This window comes from Lissotriton helveticus, chromosome 10 (assembly GCF_964261635.1).
Source record: "Lissotriton helveticus chromosome 10, aLisHel1.1, whole genome shotgun sequence".
Lineage (NCBI taxonomy): Eukaryota > Metazoa > Chordata > Amphibia > Caudata > Salamandridae > Lissotriton > Lissotriton helveticus.
Window position 1 is genome coordinate 605,991,809 of NC_136071.1, and position 20,498 is coordinate 606,012,306.

Consider the following 20,498-nt stretch of genomic DNA (forward strand, 5'->3'; position numbering starts at 1 on the left):
CGCTCCCATTTCAACAATGCCCGTCCTCCAATAGGATGATGGTATAGCTGAGCATTGTGGGAGCGGTAGTTCTTGTAGATACAGATATTGGGAGCGTGAATCTCCGTGAAAGCCTCTGAAGAGAAAGCTGAGGAGCTTTCGAAACGCGTCAGGCACACCTGCACGGAGTGATTTAAGCGGCAACCGCCTGCACCGTAAAGAGAATCTGACTCTCTGCTGCTGTTGGTCGAGTGCAATTCCAAACTGATGGACACTTTTCTGGAGCTTACATATAACGCGGCCGTCCTGCCGCGGGGTTTTGCACCTCCCCGAAAGAAAAAGGGGACCACACGAGGAGGAGGCACCTCATCGAGTCTGTGGGGTAACAGCAGGGGTATAAGACGGAACCACCCTGCCTGAGTCAATATCTGTATCTACAAGAACTACCGCTCCCACAATGCTCAGCTATACCATCATCCTATTGGAGGACGGGCATTGTTGAAATGGGAGCGTGAATCTCCGTGAAAGCCTCTGAAGAGAAAGCTGAGGAGCTTTCGAAACACGTCAGGCACACCTGCACGGAGTGATTTAAGCGGCAACCGCCTGCACCGTAAAGAGAATCTGACTCTCTGCTGCTGTTGGTCGAGTGCAATTCCAAACTGATGGACACTTTTCTGGAGCTTACATATAACGCGGCCGTCCTGCCGCGGGGTTTTGCACCTCCCCGAAAGAAAAAGGGGACCACACGAGGAGGAGGCACCTCATCGAGTCTGTGGGGTAACAGCAGGGGTATAAGACGGAACCACCCTGCCTGAGTCAATATCTGTATCTACAAGAACTACCGCTCCCACAATGCTCAGCTATACCATCATCCTATTGGAGGACGGGCATTGTTGAAATGGGAGCGTGAATCTCCGTGAAAGCCTCTGAAGAGAAAGCTGAGGAGCTTTCGAAACGCGTCAGGCACACCTGCACGGAGTGATTTAAGCGGCAACCGCCTGCACCGTAAAGAGAATCTGACTCTCTGCTGCTGTTGGTCGAGTGCAATTCCAAACTGATGGACACTTTTCTGGAGCTTACATATAACGCGGCCGTCCTGCCGCGGGGTTTTGCACCTCCCCGAAAGAAAAAGGGGACCACACGAGGAGGAGGCACCTCATCGAGTCTGTGGGGTAACAGCAGGGGTATAAGACGGAACCACCCTGCCTGAGTCAATATCTGTATCTACAAGAACTACCGCTCCCACAATGCTCAGCTATACCATCATCCTATTGGAGGACGGGCATTGTTGAAATGGGAGCGTGAATCTCCGTGAAAGCCTCTGAAGAGAAAGCTGAGGAGCTTTCGAAACGCGTCAGGCACACCTGCACGGAGTGATTTAAGCGGCAACCGCCTGCACCGTAAAGAGAATCTGACTCTCTGCTGCTGTTGGTCGAGTGCAATTCCAAACTGATGGACACTTTTCTGGAGCTTACATATAACGCGGCCGTCCTGCCGCGGGGTTTTGCACCTCCCCGAAAGAAAAAGGGGACCACACGAGGAGGAGGCACCTCATCGAGTCTGTGGGGTAACAGCAGGGGTATAAGACGGAACCACCCTGCCTGAGTCAATATCTGTATCTACAAGAACTACCGCACCCACAATGCTCAGCTATACCATCATCCTATTGGAGGACGGGCATTGTTGAAATGGGAGCGTGAATCTCCGTGAAAGCCTCTGAAGAGAAAGCTGAGGAGCTTTCGAAACGCGTCAGGCACACCTGCACGGAGTGATTTAAGCGGCAACCGCCTGCACCGTAAAGAGAATCTGACTCTCTGCTGCTGTTGGTCGAGTGCAATTCCAAACTGATGGACACTTTTCTGGAGCTTACATATAACGCGGCCGTCCTGCCGCGGGGTTTTGCACCTCCCCGAAAGAAAAAGGGGACCACACGAGGAGGAGGCACCTCATCGAGTCTGTGGGGTAACAGCAGGGGTATAAGACGGAACCACCCTGCCTGAGTCAATATCTGTATCTACAAGAACTACCGCTCCCACAATGCTCAGCTATACCATCATCCTATTGGAGGACGGGCATTGTTGAAATGGGAGCGTGAATCTCCGTGAAAGCCTCTGAAGAGAAAGCTGAGGAGCTTTCGAAACGCGTCAGGCACACCTGCACGGAGTGATTTAAGCGGCAACCGCCTGCACCGTAAAGAGAATCTGACTCTCTGCTGCTGTTGGTCGAGTGCAATTCCAAACTGATGGACACTTTTCTGGAGCTTACATATAACGCGGCCGTCCTGCCGCGGGGTTTTGCACCTCCCCGAAAGAAAAAGGGGACCACACGAGGAGGAGGCACCTCATCGAGTCTGTGGGGTAACAGCAGGGGTATAAGACGGAACCACCCTGCCTGAGTCAATATCTGTATCTACAAGAACTACCGCTCCCACAATGCTCAGCTATACCATCATCCTATTGGAGGACGGGCATTGTTGAAATGGGAGCGTGAATCTCCGTGAAAGCCTCTGAAGAGAAAGCTGAGGAGCTTTCGAAACGCGTCAGGCACACCTGCACGGAGTGATTTAAGCGGCAACCGCCTGCACCGTAAAGAGAATCTGACTCTCTGCTGCTGTTGGTCGAGTGCAATTCCAAACTGATGGACACTTTTCTGGAGCTTACATATAACGCGGCCGTCCTGCCGCGGGGTTTTGCACCTCCCCGAAAGAAAAAGGGGACCACACGAGGAGGAGGCACCTCATCGAGTCTGTGGGGTAACAGCAGGGGTATAAGACGGAACCACCCTGCCTGAGTCAATATCTGTATCTACAAGAACTACCGCTCCCACAATGCTCAGCTATACCATCATCCTATTGGAGGACGGGCATTGTTGAAATGGGAGCGTGAATCTCCGTGAAAGCCTCTGAAGAGAAAGCTGAGGAGCTTTCGAAACGCGTCAGGCACACCTGCACGGAGTGATTTAAGCGGCAACCGCCTGCACCGTAAAGAGAATCTGACTCTCTGCTGCTGTTGGTCGAGTGCAATTCCAAACTGATGGACACTTTTCTGGAGCTTACATATAACGCGGCCGTCCTGCCGCGGGGTTTTGCACCTCCCCGAAAGAAAAAGGGGACCACACGAGGAGGAGGCACCTCATCGAGTCTGTGGGGTAACAGCAGGGGTATAAGACGGAACCACCCTGCCTGAGTCAATATCTGTATCTACAAGAACTACCGCTCCCACAATGCTCAGCTATACCATCATCCTATTGGAGGACGGGCATTGTTGAAATGGGAGCGTGAATCTCCGTGAAAGCCTCTGAAGAGAAAGCTGAGGAGCTTTCGAAACGCGTCAGGCACACCTGCACGGAGTGATTTAAGCGGCAACCGCCTGCACCGTAAAGAGAATCTGACTCTCTGCTGCTGTTGGTCGAGTGCAATTCCAAACTGATGGACACTTTTCTGGAGCTTACATATAACGCGGCCGTCCTGCCGCGGGGTTTTGCACCTCCCCGAAAGAAAAAGGGGACCACACGAGGAGGAGGCACCTCATCGAGTCTGTGGGGTAACAGCAGGGGTATAAGACGGAACCACCCTGCCTGAGTCAATATCTGTATCTACAAGAACTACCGCTCCCACAATGCTCAGCTATACCATCATCCTATTGGAGGACGGGCATTGTTGAAATGGGAGCGTGAATCTCCGTGAAAGCCTCTGAAGAGAAAGCTGAGGAGCTTTCGAAACGCGTCAGGCACACCTGCACGGAGTGATTTAAGCGGCAACCGCCTGCACCGTAAAGAGAATCTGACTCTCTGCTGCTGTTGGTCGAGTGCAATTCCAAACTGATGGACACTTTTCTGGAGCTTACATATAACGCGGCCGTCCTGCCGCGGGGTTTTGCACCTCCCCGAAAGAAAAAGGGGACCACACGAGGAGGAGGCACCTCATCGAGTCTGTGGGGTAACAGCAGGGGTATAAGACGGAACCACCCTGCCTGAGTCAATATCTGTATCTACAAGAACTACCGCTCCCACAATGCTCAGCTATACCATCATCCTATTGGAGGACGGGCATTGTTGAAATGGGAGCGTGAATCTCCGTGAAAGCCTCTGAAGAGAAAGCTGAGGAGCTTTCGAAACGCGTCAGGCACACCTGCACGGAGTGATTTAAGCGGCAACCGCCTGCACCGTAAAGAGAATCTGACTCTCTGCTGCTGTTGGTCGAGTGCAATTCCAAACTGATGGACACTTTTCTGGAGCTTACATATAACGCGGCCGTCCTGCCGCGGGGTTTTGCACCTCCCCGAAAGAAAAAGGGGACCACACGAGGAGGAGGCACCTCATCGAGTCTGTGGGGTAACAGCAGGGGTATAAGACGGAACCACCCTGCCTGAGTCAATATCTGTATCTACAAGAACTACCGCTCCCACAATGCTCAGCTATACCATCATCCTATTGGAGGACGGGCATTGTTGAAATGGGAGCGTGAATCTCCGTGAAAGCCTCTGAAGAGAAAGCTGAGGAGCTTTCGAAACGCGTCAGGCACACCTGCACGGAGTGATTTAAGCGGCAACCGCCTGCACCGTAAAGAGAATCTGACTCTCTGCTGCTGTTGGTCGAGTGCAATTCCAAACTGATGGACACTTTTCTGGAGCTTACATATAACGCGGCCGTCCTGCCGCGGGGTTTTGCACCTCCCCGAAAGAAAAAGGGGACCACACGAGGAGGAGGCACCTCATCGAGTCTGTGGGGTAACAGCAGGGGTATAAGACGGAACCACCCTGCCTGAGTCAATATCTGTATCTACAAGAACTACCGCTCCCACAATGCTCAGCTATACCATCATCCTATTGGAGGACGGGCATTGTTGAAATGGGAGCGTGAATCTCCGTGAAAGCCTCTGAAGAGAAAGCTGAGGAGCTTTCGAAACGCGTCAGGCACACCTGCACGGAGTGATTTAAGCGGCAACCGCCTGCACCGTAAAGAGAATCTGACTCTCTGCTGCTGTTGGTCGAGTGCAATTCCAAACTGATGGACACTTTTCTGGAGCTTACATATAACGCGGCCGTCTTGCCGCGGGGTTTTGCACCTCCCCGAAAGAAAAAGGGGACCACACGAGGAGGAGGCACCTCATCGAGTCTGTGGGGTAACAGCAGGGGTATAAGACGGAACCACCCTGCCTGAGTCAATATCTGTATCTACAAGAACTACCGCTCCCACAATGCTCAGCTATACCATCATCCTATTGGAGGACGGGCATTGTTGAAATGGGAGCGTGAATCTCCGTGAAAGCCTCTGAAGAGAAAGCTGAGGAGCTTTCGAAACGCGTCAGGCACACCTGCACGGAGTGATTTAAGCGGCAACCGCCTGCACCGTAAAGAGAATCTGACTCTCTGCTGCTGTTGGTCGAGTGCAATTCCAAACTGATGGACACTTTTCTGGAGCTTACATATAACGCGGCCGTCCTGCCGCGGGGTTTTGCACCTCCCCGAAAGAAAAAGGGGACCACACGAGGAGGAGGCACCTCATCGAGTCTGTGGGGTAACAGCAGGGGTATAAGACGGAACCACCCTGCCTGAGTCAATATCTGTATCTACAAGAACTACCGCTCCCACAATGCTCAGCTATACCATCATCCTATTGGAGGACGGGCATTGTTGAAATGGGAGCGTGAATCTCCGTGAAAGCCTCTGAAGAGAAAGCTGAGGAGCTTTCGAAACGCGTCAGGCACACCTGCACGGAGTGATTTAAGCGGCAACCGCCTGCACCGTAAAGAGAATCTGACTCTCTGCTGCTGTTGGTCGAGTGCAATTCCAAACTGATGGACACTTTTCTGGAGCTTACATATAACGCGGCCGTCCTGCCGCGGGGTTTTGCACCTCCCCGAAAGAAAAAGGGGACCACACGAGGAGGAGGCACCTCATCGAGTCTGTGGGGTAACAGCAGGGGTATAAGACGGAACCACCCTGCCTGAGTCAATATCTGTATCTACAAGAACTACCGCTCCCACAATGCTCAGCTATACCATCATCCTATTGGAGGACGGGCATTGTTGAAATGGGAGCGTGAATCTCCGTGAAAGCCTCTGAAGAGAAAGCTGAGGAGCTTTCGAAACGCGTCAGGCACACCTGCACGGAGTGATTTAAGCGGCAACCGCCTGCACCGTAAAGAGAATCTGACTCTCTGCTGCTGTTGGTCGAGTGCAATTCCAAACTGATGGACACTTTTCTGGAGCTTACATATAACGCGGCCGTCCTGCCGCGGGGTTTTGCACCTCCCCGAAAGAAAAAGGGGACCACGCGAGGAGGAGGCACCTCATCGAGTCTGTGGGGTAACAGCAGGGGTATAAGACGGAACCACCCTGCCTGAGTCAATATCTGTATCTACAAGAACTACCGCTCCCACAATGCTCAGCTATACCATCATCCTATTGGAGGACGGGCATTGTTGAAATGGGAGCGTGAATCTCCGTGAAAGCCTCTGAAGAGAAAGCTGAGGAGCTTTCGAAACGCGTCAGGCACACCTGCACGGAGTGATTTAAGCGGCAACCGCCTGCACCGTAAAGAGAATCTGACTCTCTGCTGCTGTTGGTCGAGTGCAATTCCAAACTGATGGACACTTTTCTGGAGCTTACATATAACGCGGCCGTCCTGCCGCGGGGTTTTGCACCTCCCCGAAAGAAAAAGGGGACCACACGAGGAGGAGGCACCTCATCGAGTCTGTGGGGTAACAGCAGGGGTATAAGACGGAACCACCCTGCCTGAGTCAATATCTGTATCTACAAGAACTACCGCTCCCACAATGCTCAGCTATACCATCATCCTATTGGAGGACGGGCATTGTTGAAATGGGAGCGTGAATCTCCGTGAAAGCCTCTGAAGAGAAAGCTGAGGAGCTTTCGAAACGCGTCAGGCACACCTGCACGGAGTGATTTAAGCGGCAACCGCCTGCACCGTAAAGAGAATCTGACTCTCTGCTGCTGTTGGTCGAGTGCAATTCCAAACTGATGGACACTTTTCTGGAGCTTACATATAACGCGGCCGTCCTGCCGCGGGGTTTTGCACCTCCCCGAAAGAAAAAGGGGACCACACGAGGAGGAGGCACCTCATCGAGTCTGTGGGGTAACAGCAGGGGTATAAGACGGAACCACCCTGCCTGAGTCAATATCTGTATCTACAAGAACTACCGCTCCCACAATGCTCAGCTATACCATCATCCTATTGGAGGACGGGCATTGTTGAAATGGGAGCGTGAATCTCCGTGAAAGCCTCTGAAGAGAAAGCTGAGGAGCTTTCGAAACGCGTCAGGCACACCTGCACGGAGTGATTTAAGCGGCAACCGCCTGCACCGTAAAGAGAATCTGACTCTCTGCTGCTGTTGGTCGAGTGCAATTCCAAACTGATGGACACTTTTCTGGAGCTTACATATAACGCGGCCGTCCTGCCGCGGGGTTTTGCACCTCCCCGAAAGAAAAAGGGGACCACACGAGGAGGAGGCACCTCATCGAGTCTGTGGGGTAACAGCAGGGGTATAAGACGGAACCACCCTGCCTGAGTCAATATCTGTATCTACAAGAACTACCGCTCCCACAATGCTCAGCTATACCATCATCCTATTGGAGGACGGGCATTGTTGAAATGGGAGCGTGAATCTCCGTGAAAGCCTCTGAAGAGAAAGCTGAGGAGCTTTCGAAACGCGTCAGGCACACCTGCACGGAGTGATTTAAGCGGCAACCGCCTGCACCGTAAAGAGAATCTGACTCTCTGCTGCTGTTGGTCGAGTGCAATTCCAAACTGATGGACACTTTTCTGGAGCTTACATATAACGCGGCCGTCCTGCCGCGGGGTTTTGCACCTCCCCGAAAGAAAAAGGGGACCACACGAGGAGGAGGCACCTCATCGAGTCTGTGGGGTAACAGCAGGGGTATAAGACGGAACCACCCTGCCTGAGTCAATATCTGTATCTACAAGAACTACCGCTCCCACAATGCTCAGCTATACCATCATCCTATTGGAGGACGGGCATTGTTGAAATGGGAGCGTGAATCTCCGTGAAAGCCTCTGAAGAGAAAGCTGAGGAGCTTTCGAAACGCGTCAGGCACACCTGCACGGAGTGATTTAAGCGGCAACCGCCTGCACCGTAAAGAGAATCTGACTCTCTGCTGCTGTTGGTCGAGTGCAATTCCAAACTGATGGACACTTTTCTGGAGCTTACATATAACGCGGCCGTCCTGCCGCGGGGTTTTGCACCTCCCCGAAAGAAAAAGGGGACCACACGAGGAGGAGGCACCTCATCGAGTCTGTGGGGTAACAGCAGGGGTATAAGACGGAACCACCCTGCCTGAGTCAATATCTGTATCTACAAGAACTACCGCTCCCACAATGCTCAGCTATACCATCATCCTATTGGAGGACGGGCATTGTTGAAATGGGAGCGTGAATCTCCGTGAAAGCCTCTGAAGAGAAAGCTGAGGAGCTTTCGAAACGCGTCAGGCACACCTGCACGGAGTGATTTAAGCGGCAACCGCCTGCACCGTAAAGAGAATCTGACTCTCTGCTGCTGTTGGTCGAGTGCAATTCCAAACTGATGGACACTTTTCTGGAGCTTACATATAACGCGGCCGTCCTGCCGCGGGGTTTTGCACCTCCCCGAAAGAAAAAGGGGACCACACGAGGAGGAGGCACCTCATCGAGTCTGTGGGGTAACAGCAGGGGTATAAGACGGAACCACCCTGCCTGAGTCAATATCTGTATCTACAAGAACTACCGCTCCCACAATGCTCAGCTATACCATCATCCTATTGGAGGACGGGCATTGTTGAAATGGGAGCGTGAATCTCCGTGAAAGCCTCTGAAGAGAAAGCTGAGGAGCTTTCGAAACGCGTCAGGCACACCTGCACGGAGTGATTTAAGCGGCAACCGCCTGCACCGTAAAGAGAATCTGACTCTCTGCTGCTGTTGGTCGAGTGCAATTCCAAACTGATGGACACTTTTCTGGAGCTTACATATAACGCGGCCGTCCTGCCGCGGGGTTTTGCACCTCCCCGAAAGAAAAAGGGGACCACACGAGGAGGAGGCACCTCATCGAGTCTGTGGGGTAACAGCAGGGGTATAAGACGGAACCACCCTGCCTGAGTCAATATCTGTATCTACAAGAACTACCGCTCCCACAATGCTCAGCTATACCATCATCCTATTGGAGGACGGGCATTGTTGAAATGGGAGCGTGAATCTCCGTGAAAGCCTCTGAAGAGAAAGCTGAGGAGCTTTCGAAACGCGTCAGGCACACCTGCACGGAGTGATTTAAGCGGCAACCGCCTGCACCGTAAAGAGAATCTGACTCTCTGCTGCTGTTGGTCGAGTGCAATTCCAAACTGATGGACACTTTTCTGGAGCTTACATATAACGCGGCCGTCCTGCCGCGGGGTTTTGCACCTCCCCGAAAGAAAAAGGGGACCACACGAGGAGGAGGCACCTCATCGAGTCTGTGGGGTAACAGCAGGGGTATAAGACGGAACCACCCTGCCTGAGTCAATATCTGTATCTACAAGAACTACCGCTCCCACAATGCTCAGCTATACCATCATCCTATTGGAGGACGGGCATTGTTGAAATGGGAGCGTGAATCTCCGTGAAAGCCTCTGAAGAGAAAGCTGAGGAGCTTTCGAAACGCGTCAGGCACACCTGCACGGAGTGATTTAAGCGGCAACCGCCTGCACCGTAAAGAGAATCTGACTCTCTGCTGCTGTTGGTCGAGTGCAATTCCAAACTGATGGACACTTTTCTGGAGCTTACATATATATATATATATATATATATATATATATATATATATATATATATATATATATATATATATATTTACTGAAAAACCATAGGTTTCACACCAGTTATAGTTAGGTGGAAATTTTACTCGCATAAAACCATTGAAATTCCCACGTTATAGTTAGTTGGACTCACTATAACTTGCGCGTGCAATGCACTGCTGATGTCGTCACATATTACATCACTCATGACATGGTCAGTGACATCACTCATGACATCACTGATGACATCTCAAATGACATCACTGATGACAACATCCTTGTGACAAAGTGGCAGACCTCCTATCAGCATAAAATAACCTTTGACACACACATTCAAAAATAGAAACTAACATTTTCTTAAAAAAGGAGAAACCAATACCAATTACAACAACTTATTAGGTAATTCCAACATCTACATACACATCCACTCATTCACCAACAGTTCTATATAGTCACTCATGCATGTACTTACTCATCATATGTACTCATACACCTATACATCCTGTTACACACTAATACTCATCCATATAGTTACTCACACACAAATTCACACATGCAAATAAACTATCAAAAACCATTTACTTGATTATACTGCTATATACACACCACTACACATACTTCTACAGAAACAGAAACATATTTACTCTCTTAAACAATCAATTATAAAAACACATACTCACTAACCCACCCATACACACAATCATCCACCCATACAGTCTTGCACACATGCTGTCTTCAAAATACATACAAATAGTGAGTCACTCATTCATGCATCTGTGCTCTAAGTAATATCCCCCACCGAACCATACAGACACTGATACTGATACTCAAAAAAACAACTAATAACCCATATACACACTCATGTAGCTACTCACCAACCCATGCAGCCACTTATACACAAAGTGAGACACAGATACAGATATTTAAATATTTAAACATTACTCGCTAATATATGTATTCACTAAGATACATTTAATAAGTCAGTTAACCAATCAATTTTACACAAAAAAAACATCCATTTAGACATTTATTTACCCATTTATTCTTCCATCAACCTTTAGATATACATATATAAAAAATATTTATTTTTCAGAAAGATACACATGCACTGGATGATGTCATCAGTGATGTCATTTGAGATGTCATGAGTGATGTCATGAGTGATGTCACTGACCATGTCATGAGTGATGTAATATGTGACGTCATCAGCAGTGCATTGCACGCGCAAGTTATTGTGAGTCCAACTAACTATAATGTGGGAATTTCAATGGTTTTATGCGAGTAAAATTTCCACCTAACTATAACTGGTGTGAAACCTATGTTTTTTTCAGTGAATTTAATAGGTTTTTTAAATGCTAATTCCTAACTATAACTGGTGTGAAACCTATGTTTTTTTCAGTGAATATATATATATATATATATATATATATATATATATATATATATATATAAAATTTCTATGGCAAAATGAAACCCCTCATTTTGTTCCTTTTCAAATTAAATGTATTAAGTGTTACCACTTTATTCCAATCAAGATGACTTCAGGTGTGCCATACTTTTGTCATAAGTAAGACTGTTAGCGTTCTAGTTGTTCTTTAGAACACTCTGGGACATTCTGCCATTGGGCTATAGTTGGGCTACATCTGGCTGATATTTGGGCTACATTTGGGCTCTTTTGTCTCTGGTGGCCATCTTGGGAGACTGCATATCAGATTTTTTTTAATGAAATATAAGAGGATTTGAGAAGTCACTCAAAATGTGCCCTAATTTTTCTTTCTTCAGCACTAATCATAATTTCTATGGCAAAATGAACCCCCTCATTTTGTTCCTTTGCAAATTAAATGTTTTAAGTGTTAACACTTTATTCCAATCAAGATGACTTCAGGTGTGCCATACTTTTGTCATAAGTAAGACTGTTAGCGCTCTAGTTGTTCTTTAGAACACTCTGGGACATTCTGCCATTGGGCTATAGTTGGGCTACATCTGGCTGATATTTGGGCTACATTTGTTTTTTTTGTCTCTGGTGGCCATCTTTGGGCTACATTGGGCTACATTGGGCTACATTTGGGCTCTAACATATATATAGCCCAATGTAGCCCAATATATATTTTTTCAAAGTTAATTTTCGTAAAAACCACTGGAGCATATATCTTGAGACATAGCAAAGGCACATCGGGGTACCAGTCCCTACAATTTTGCCAAGTTTGGTGGAAATCCATTCAGCCGTTCGGGCTAAAAGTGAGTCCAACCGCCCTATGGAAATTAACATGGGGAAAACACGTTTTGGGACCCCCCTTTTATCTCGGCCCCCGCTTGACGGATCCCCCCGAAACTTTCAGGGAAGGAGCGGAGCGCAGCGAGGCAAAGTTAAGGAAAATTACAGGCAGATCCCTCATTCGGCGCCAAAGTTATTCCCAATAGAATGTTGCGGATTTCCTATGGAAAATGATCCTAACTATAACTACCTACTGGCGACCGCCAGTAGGTAAAATATATATATATATATACATATATTAAGATAGATAGATAGATAGATAGATAGATAGATAGATAGGCCCTGCTTCAAGTGCAGAATTTCCTTTCAATCATAAAAGGGGAATGGGAAGGACAGTAGAGGGCAGCAGAGAACTGTCGAGCAGAGAGAGCAGTTGCAGCTGAAGCAACTAGCGAGCAGGACGCTGTGCAGGACGCCGTCAATATCTTCAAAAGTGCGGCGCTCGAGGTCCTGCGGCGCCCGAGGTCCTGCTTATGCCGACCACCTTGTCTCTGGCAAAGCGGCCCTCCCCGAAGCAAGCGTCTGACGCTGAGCTGGGAATACGGAGGAGCTACGGGGCTACGGCGGTGAGACTTGGGGAAAGGTGTATGATGTTTTAAATCGCGCGTCAGCACTAGTGTGTAACTAGGTGTGCAGCGCTATCGCATTTTTAATTAATCCCGTTTTTGGCATCTCTGTTATATTTACGTTTGTTAGCCCCTGATTTTAACATTTACCACCGCGCCCTCATACTTGCATTTTAATTGTGCCCCCCACCGCTTGTAGAGCGGATTACTTCCCTATCCTTCAGCCACTCGAGGCGCCTCGCGGCCATCTTGGGGGTAATTGAGATTTTGATCCTGTTACTTGCCTGAGCGCTCTAGTGCTCGGTTTCCACATCAGGTGAGCCTCTATTTAAGGCGAGCACCTTGAGCTGCTCGTTCTTGGGGAAAGGTGTATGATGTTTTAAATCGCGCGTCAGCACTAGTGTGTAACTAGGTGTGCAGCGCTATCGCATTTTTAATTAATCCCGCTTTTTGGCATCTCTGTTATATTTACGTTTGTTAGCCCCTGATTTTAACATTTACCATCGCGCCCTCATACTTGCATTTTAATTGTGCCCCCCACCGCTTGTAGAGCGGATTACTTCCCTATCTTACAGCCACTCGAGGCGCCTCGCCGCCATCTTGGGGGTGATTGAGATTTTGATCCTGTTACTTGCCTGAGCGCTCTAGTGCTCGGTTTCCACATCAGGTGAGCCCCTATTTAAGGCGAGCACCTTGAGCTGCTCGTTCTTGGGGAAAGGTGTATGATGTTTTAAATCGCGCGTCAGCACTAGTGTGTAACTAGGTGTGCAGCGCTATCGCATTTTTAATTAATCCCGTTTCTGGCATCTCTGTTATATTTACGTTTGTTAGCCCCTGAGTTTAACATTTACCATCGCGCCCTCATACTTGCATTTTAATTGTGCCCCCCACCGCTTGTAGAGCGGATTACTTCCCTATCTTACAGCCACTCGAGGCGCCTCGCCGCCATCTAGGGGGTGATTGAGATTTTGATCCTGTTACTTGCCTGAGCGCTCTAGTGCTCGGTTTCCACATCAGGTGAGCCTCTATTTATAGCTCACAATACCCGCGCAGTGGTTGACGCGCAGCGGAAGCGCCTGACTCGCGCCTGAGTCGAGCCAGAGTCTGCCCGTCTGCGCCCGTCAGCGTTCCGGAGGCGGCGGTAGACTACGGTCCGGTCAGGCGTGGGTGAGGATGATTTGTTACACCTCGGCGACGCTGCGCGCAATGCAGACCTATTCCTGCTCCTGTCGCGTGGTCTTTCCGGGGCGCTTCAACAGTAAACGGCGCTGCCCGGGCTGCGGCTGGTCGCCTACTTGGACACCAGCCAACGCCCATAGGCTAGTTGAGGCTTGTGTTAAACATCTATGCCTGCTGCTCAATACGAGGTCAGTAGGTAGCCATGCCCAGCACATACATGATCTCCTTGTTAGGGAAAATCCCTTATGTCTTCTTCTGACCGAAACCTGGTTGGGAGAGGCGTCCAATCCGGACATTTTCTCTGCCATTCCACCGGCGTATAACATTTTCCGGCAGGACAGAGCTAAGGGAAGGGGTGGCGGAGTAGCTGTGGTGGTGAAGAAGAACGTCTCCTGCTCGGTTCTCCCCTTGAATCCCATCGGGGGCTCTGAGTTTCTTGCCTTTACACTTAGATTATCCCCGGGCCAAGCGTTTAAGGGGCTGCTGGTTTACAGGCCACCAGGCCCCATGGGCTCTTTCTTGGAGGACTTGCAGATAGCTATCTCCGAGTTGGTGCTATCTACACAGCATTGTGTGGTAGCAGGCGACTTCAATGTCCACCTTGACGTGATAGATGACCCGGATGCTATTAAACTGCTGGACATTACATCCCCGTTGGGCCTCGCACCGTTTGTGTCGGGTCCTACACATGAGAAAGGGCACACCCTCGATCAAGTGTTTTCGTCAGTCCCGATTGCTGATATTGAAACCCTGCCGGTGCTCTGGACGGACCATAGGCTGATTAGGTTCTCCGTGCTGGAGAATGGGCGGCCGGACAACAGCGCCCCCACGCTGCCTAGACCAGCCTCGAGAGCGTTGCACAGAGTGACGCCTGATATGTTGGAGCAGGCGCTCACGGAACATCCCTGCCACCTCTCGGGGATCTGGAAAGAGACACTGAGGCTCTGCAGCTGTGGTTGACTGAAAGGTTGGAGGATCTTGCCCCTAAGGCAGCCCCCCGCTCCACGGTAATACGGCAATCTGCGCCGTGGTTCACGGAGGCGCTGCGTGTGGCTCGCAGCCAATGTAAGGTTGCTGAGCGGGCCTGGTGCCTTCAGTACGACGGGGAGGCTAAAATTGCCTATAGGGCGGTTGTGAAGGCATATCACCGGGATATCCTAGGTGCTAAGAAAGAATATCTTGCTAGGAGGATTGAGGCGTCGGCGAACTCCTGTAAGGAGATCTTCACCATTGTGAAGGAGTTCACGACCCCTAGCTCCCACTCACCCCCGCCAGTATCATCGGATGCGTGGGCGTGTGATCTCGCCAGTTTTTTTACCAACAAGATCAAGGCGATTCAGGCCTCCTTCTTGGAGAGCTCGGAGGAGGGTTGCTGCGGCCCCGGGGCGGGACATGGGTTACCGTCCATGCCTGTCGCTGTGCTGACTTTCCAGCCGTTTCCAGCGATGCGTCCCGGGTGCTGTTGGCCAGTCTTAAATCAGGCTCGCCACTAGACCCCTGCCCTGCCATATTTTTGGCCGGGATGGCGGCGGTGGTGAACCCCCTGGTCAACCCTATCCTCAATGCCTCCTTGAGGGAGGGGAGTGTCCCACGCACCTGGAAATGGGCGATGGTAATCCCCCTCCTGAAAAAGCCTGGTCTTGATGCCGAGGTTCTGGCCAATTATAGGCCAATTTCACTTCTCCCGGCTCTGGCCAAGATCACAGAGAAACATGTCCATGGCGTCTTGTCGAGCTTTTTGGAAGCCAACAATCTGCTCCATCCATCCCAATCCGGATTCCGTCCTAATTTCAGCACGGAAACGGCGCTGTTGGAGGTCTCGGAGATATTCAGGGAGACCTTGGATGTGGGCGGCAAGGCCATGTTAGTCATGTTGGACCTGTCGGCGGCCTTTGACACCGTCCCCCATGAGGCGCTTCTCGCCAGGCTTTATGACATCGACATTAGGGGGACGGTGTTCAAATGGTTTACATCTTTTCTTGAAGACCGCCGCCAGACGATCTGGGTTTCCCAGAGCTCCGCCGAGATGCCGCCATTGGGAGTCGGGGTTCCACAGGGTTCTGTGTTGAGCCCGTCGTTGTTTAACATCTTCATGTCCCCTTTGGCGGCTGCGGTGGAGGCCTATGGGGCCCAGATCGTGTCCTACGCCGACGACACGCAACTCCTCTTCACATGCGGTAAAGACCAGGCATTTGATGGAGAGAGTATTCGGGGCTGTCTGGGAATGGTCTTCGACTGGTTCCAGCGGAACAGCTTGAAGGCCAACTCCAGTAAGTCGGAGGTCTTATTCTTTGGCTGTGTCACCGACCCTGAATGGCGGCAATGGTGGCCGTCTGACATGTGTCCTCCCGCACAGTCATCACAGGTCGCCAAAAACCTTGGTGTCAAGCTGGACAACAAGCTTTCATTGAGAGCTCATGTCCTTGGGCTGGCCGGCACCTGTTTCGGCATTCTGAAGATGCTCCGCAAGTTTCTACCACTGCTGTCTGTGGAGCATAGGCGCATTACTGTGCAAGCGCTCATTGGATCCAGGTTGGATTACGCCAACGCCCTTTTCCTTGGCCTTCCTGATTATCTGGTCCAGCGCCTGCAGGTGGCACAAAACTCTGCTGCCCGCGCCATTTTTGGCCTGCATAGGCGTGCACAAGCTTCTGGGTTGCTGCATACGCTTCACTGGCTGCCTATCCGGAAGCGGATCATGTTTAAATCCCTGACGCTGATGCACAAAGCATTGTTTGGTTTAGGTGCTGGATACCTGCAGCGAAGATTGGCCTTATATCGCCCAGCCCGCTCACTGCGGTCCGAATCTCTCTTTAATGCCGTGGTCCCGCGTGTGAGGAAGGCCCGCACTGGGGGGCGCTCCTTCAGCTTCAAGGCTCCCCAGTTGTGGAACTCGCTTCCGCTGGCGCTACGCAGCACCTCCAATCTGCTTCAGTTCAGGAAGAGCCTGAAGACCTGGCTTTTTAATCTTTAGGCTTTTTAATCTTTAGGCTTTTTCTGGTGGGTTTTTCTTTTCTTTCTTTGTATCTGTTGTTCCTTGTTGTGTTATTCTACACCGAGCTGCCTGTGGAAAGCGCCGGGACACTCTTTCAGAGTAGCCGTGCGCTATACAAACTCAATATAACATAACATAACATAACATAACAAGGTGTAGTAGAAGGGGATTAAAAGGGTCAGACAATTGATAAAGGTGGCTCTAGAAAAGACTGGTTACCAAAGCATTGGGGGATGGAAGACTTACAGCAGCCCATCTACCACAATCTAAATTACCAGGCGCTCCTGCAAAGTTCTTTTACCAACAGTGCCCACGCATGACAGACCTCGACTGGAAAATTCAGCATTTGGAGCTTTGCGCTTAATAGGGCAGAACTTCTGATGTTGTGAACCTTGTGGTCACCGTGGCAGACAGGGTCTCCAACGGTGCAGCCGGCTGAGGCCCCACTGTTGGAAACCAATAGGTTTCCCCATCACTCAATACGGTGAGGGGACCTCAAGTTGGCGGAATGGAAGATATACCGAGTTATGGCACTTGTCCCCTTCCGCCAACAGTTAGAGACCCCATATGCCTGTCCTCTGTAATTGTAGATGAATGAACTTGCCCGCCTGCAGCAGCTGATACTCAGCATTCAATATGGAACATTAGGAAAAGCAAAGGCCAAGCTATTCTGGCAGAGCTTTCATTTCTATATCTGAACTGCGTATCCTTTCTGTTCAATGATGAACTCGTCTTTGTCGAGGGGTTTCAGGCTTCAAAAACATGTAGTCAAAAGTACACCTGACTGAACTCACTGGAAACAAACCATACAATCTGAGCAACATGGGTCGCTGAGCTTCCTAGACAAGTAAGGTACCCTTAGCAAAGCCTCCACTGAGATCTGGGAAGCTGATGGTATTCAAATCGCACAGTGGGAGTCATTTACTAGACTTCTCGCCATAGGTCACAGAGAGCATGCACCCGGCACAAACCATTCCAAATGCAGAGTACAAACACTTTTCCCATACCTAGGATAGTCTTTCACCACTAGCGGTAACTACTATCAGTGCTAAACGCGGGGGACACCGAGGTCGTAGCTCGCCTCATAAGGAGTGACGTATTTCCGCAACACATTCGGAGGCAGGTCTCCTCAGCACAAGCCACACTTACGTTTCACGACCACATCCACAATGCAGTTTCACCCTTCTGAGTACAGAATGCATTCTCGCGCTGAGAGTAGAAACAGCAAATTAAATTCACTTTAATTACCGTCAACGTTTGAAGCATTGAGCAGCTGACAGCGGCATATGGATCCCTGATAGTGTCTGCGTGTCTGATGTACAGGGCCCAAGAAACGAGTCAAGATAAAGGGTAGCAAGTAAACAGAAAAAGAAACGGCACTGTAGACTGAATCCAGAATATCAGACATTTCATTAGCACAATCTCGCAAGTGTTTGCATTGACAGCGTGAGGCGCATAACAGCTCGCGCCACTCAAGATGGCGATGAGTGGTCCAGGGGTTACTGAAACGAGCCCACATGATCAGCAAGGTTAAGAGCTACTGTTCTCTAGATATTTCTTTTTTTCAGTACCAGCTACCACAGTTTCTAACTTGTACTCTACTAAGAACAGACAAGAAACCTTGAAAAACAGTTCACCACACAATACTATCTTTCTTTAAGGCACTAGCCACACAATGCTATCCTTCTTGAAAGCACTAGCACTGAAATGAGTAGGAAATCGATGGGGTCTTCAGTAAGAATGATTACACCTTTTTGTGCATGCCCACGCTGCGCTGCACTTACTTACATGCCCACGCATATCTAGGGACTAGTGCAAATCACCCCTCCCTGAATATAAATGTTCAGAAACCTGAGCCAAGCTGATTAAAAAATCTGTAGCGTAGGTGTGATCAGCACATAAAATAACCCATGGAAGGAACTAGAGATGTACTATCCCTACAGCTATCTAAATCCTCACCAAAATGTAATGAAATACTAAGAATGCCGGTTCCAGCGCTTTTCAGGTACGTTTTAATCATGAGACAAAGAAGAAAAACGTTTAAGCTGCTCACGCACGCCTACAAGGATGTATGACGTTACAACACATGCTTTTACCACGCATGCTGTTACAACGCAGTTTTTACAACGCATACCATTACAACGCATAGCGCTTTGGGGTGCTGGATAGTGAATAGTTTAATTTACTATTCCAACTCCAGTCCCCGTGGACACTAGGGAAGGTGTTGGATAGTAAATTAAATCTATTCCCTATCCTAGAGCGCCCCCCAGCGCAATGCGTTGTAATGGTTTTCGTTGTAAAACCTGCGTTGTAATAGCACTGCGTGGTAAAAGCTGCGTTGTAAAGGATGTTTCCTGCCTACAAGGCCTTCCACAACATCGGACCCCAATACCTCAACAACAGCCTCCCCTTCCATACCCCCAAAAGAAACCTCTGCTTAGTTGACCTTGCCCTAGCCTCCGTCCCATGCTTCTACAGGAACACAGCGGGTAGAAGGCCGTTCTCCTACCTCACAGCCAAGACCTGGAATGGTCTCCCCCTTCACCTCCGGCGAAACCCAACACTGCACCAATTCAGTTGGAGCAGTGTTGGAAGTTGCACCCCACCCACCCCCCAGCGCCTTGAGACCCTAACGAGTAAGTACTGCACGTTACAAACCCCTGATTGATTGATTGAGAATCACCCAATCTTAACTGACAAGGTATGGAGCGTTCCCTATGTCATATGCAATGCTGTCTATCTAAGCGCAGTCTTGGCCTGGCTGAGACGGCCAGATAATGTATGACAGTATGATTATTCCATTCAATAAGTTGAGGAGCACAGGTATGAAGAGGTGTATAAGGACCTGTCGAAAGGTGGTGTTAGCTTTAGCATTATTGTAACCAAAGCAAAGTCCTGCAAACAGCCTCAATGAGCATGAAAAGGATAAGGAAGCTGGTGGGTTACACACAAAACAGAGAAGAATGCACTTGTGGCAAAAACAGATTGAAGGAAGGTAAGATCCTTCTGCATGGTTACCCCCACTTTTTGACTGGTGCTAAGCTGTATTTTGACTAGTCTGACTGAGATCCTACTAATCAGGACCCCAGTCTATCTGCTTTCTCCCTAAATTGTTGTGTTGAGTACTTAGGTACACTCCAGATTGGATACGGGGGGTACTCTTATCAGTCTCTAGTATATGGTACTAAGGTACCCAGGGTATAACTACCCAAGAGGGCTCCCATGGGCTGAAGAATACATTATGCCACCCATAGGAGACCATGCAAAATGGATCCACAGGCCCGTGTAAGTTGGTGCTTGCACCACTTACTTAAGATATAAGTTTACTATATCTAAGGGTCACTACACTTAAAACCTATAAGCCACCCCTATAGCAGGCCTTTGCAATTCTGAAGGCAAGGTGCTTGGCTCAAAGTGAAAAGGTGCCCCTGCATGAGCAGGACACCCCTGCAGCCTAAGGAGTCCATTCGCCCAGGTTGTCAGTGAAGCAGCCATATACTATATAAAGGAGCACTGCATAATTACGCGATGACCATCTCGAAAACGGCTGCAACTAATCCGGGCGAGGTCTTCTTTGCCCTGAATGCAGAAGCTACTGCAAGGACATCACAGTGGGGGGTGTGTATGAATTTCAAAAGCATGCACATAGGGTTGCTTCCGGGTGCTTATACAATGGCCCTGGGAGGCGCTTGATGATGTTTATTCATTTAAATGTATGCTGGC

At 49.6% G+C, this 20,498-nt stretch overlaps 1 protein-coding gene across 2 annotated transcripts in view; it reads right to left on the reverse strand.

Moving 5' to 3' along the window:
- The window catches only part of CLUAP1 (clusterin associated protein 1), an 839,181-nt gene that overhangs the window by 226,468 nt on the left and 592,215 nt on the right, over nucleotides 1–20,498 (reverse strand). The window lies entirely within an intron of this gene.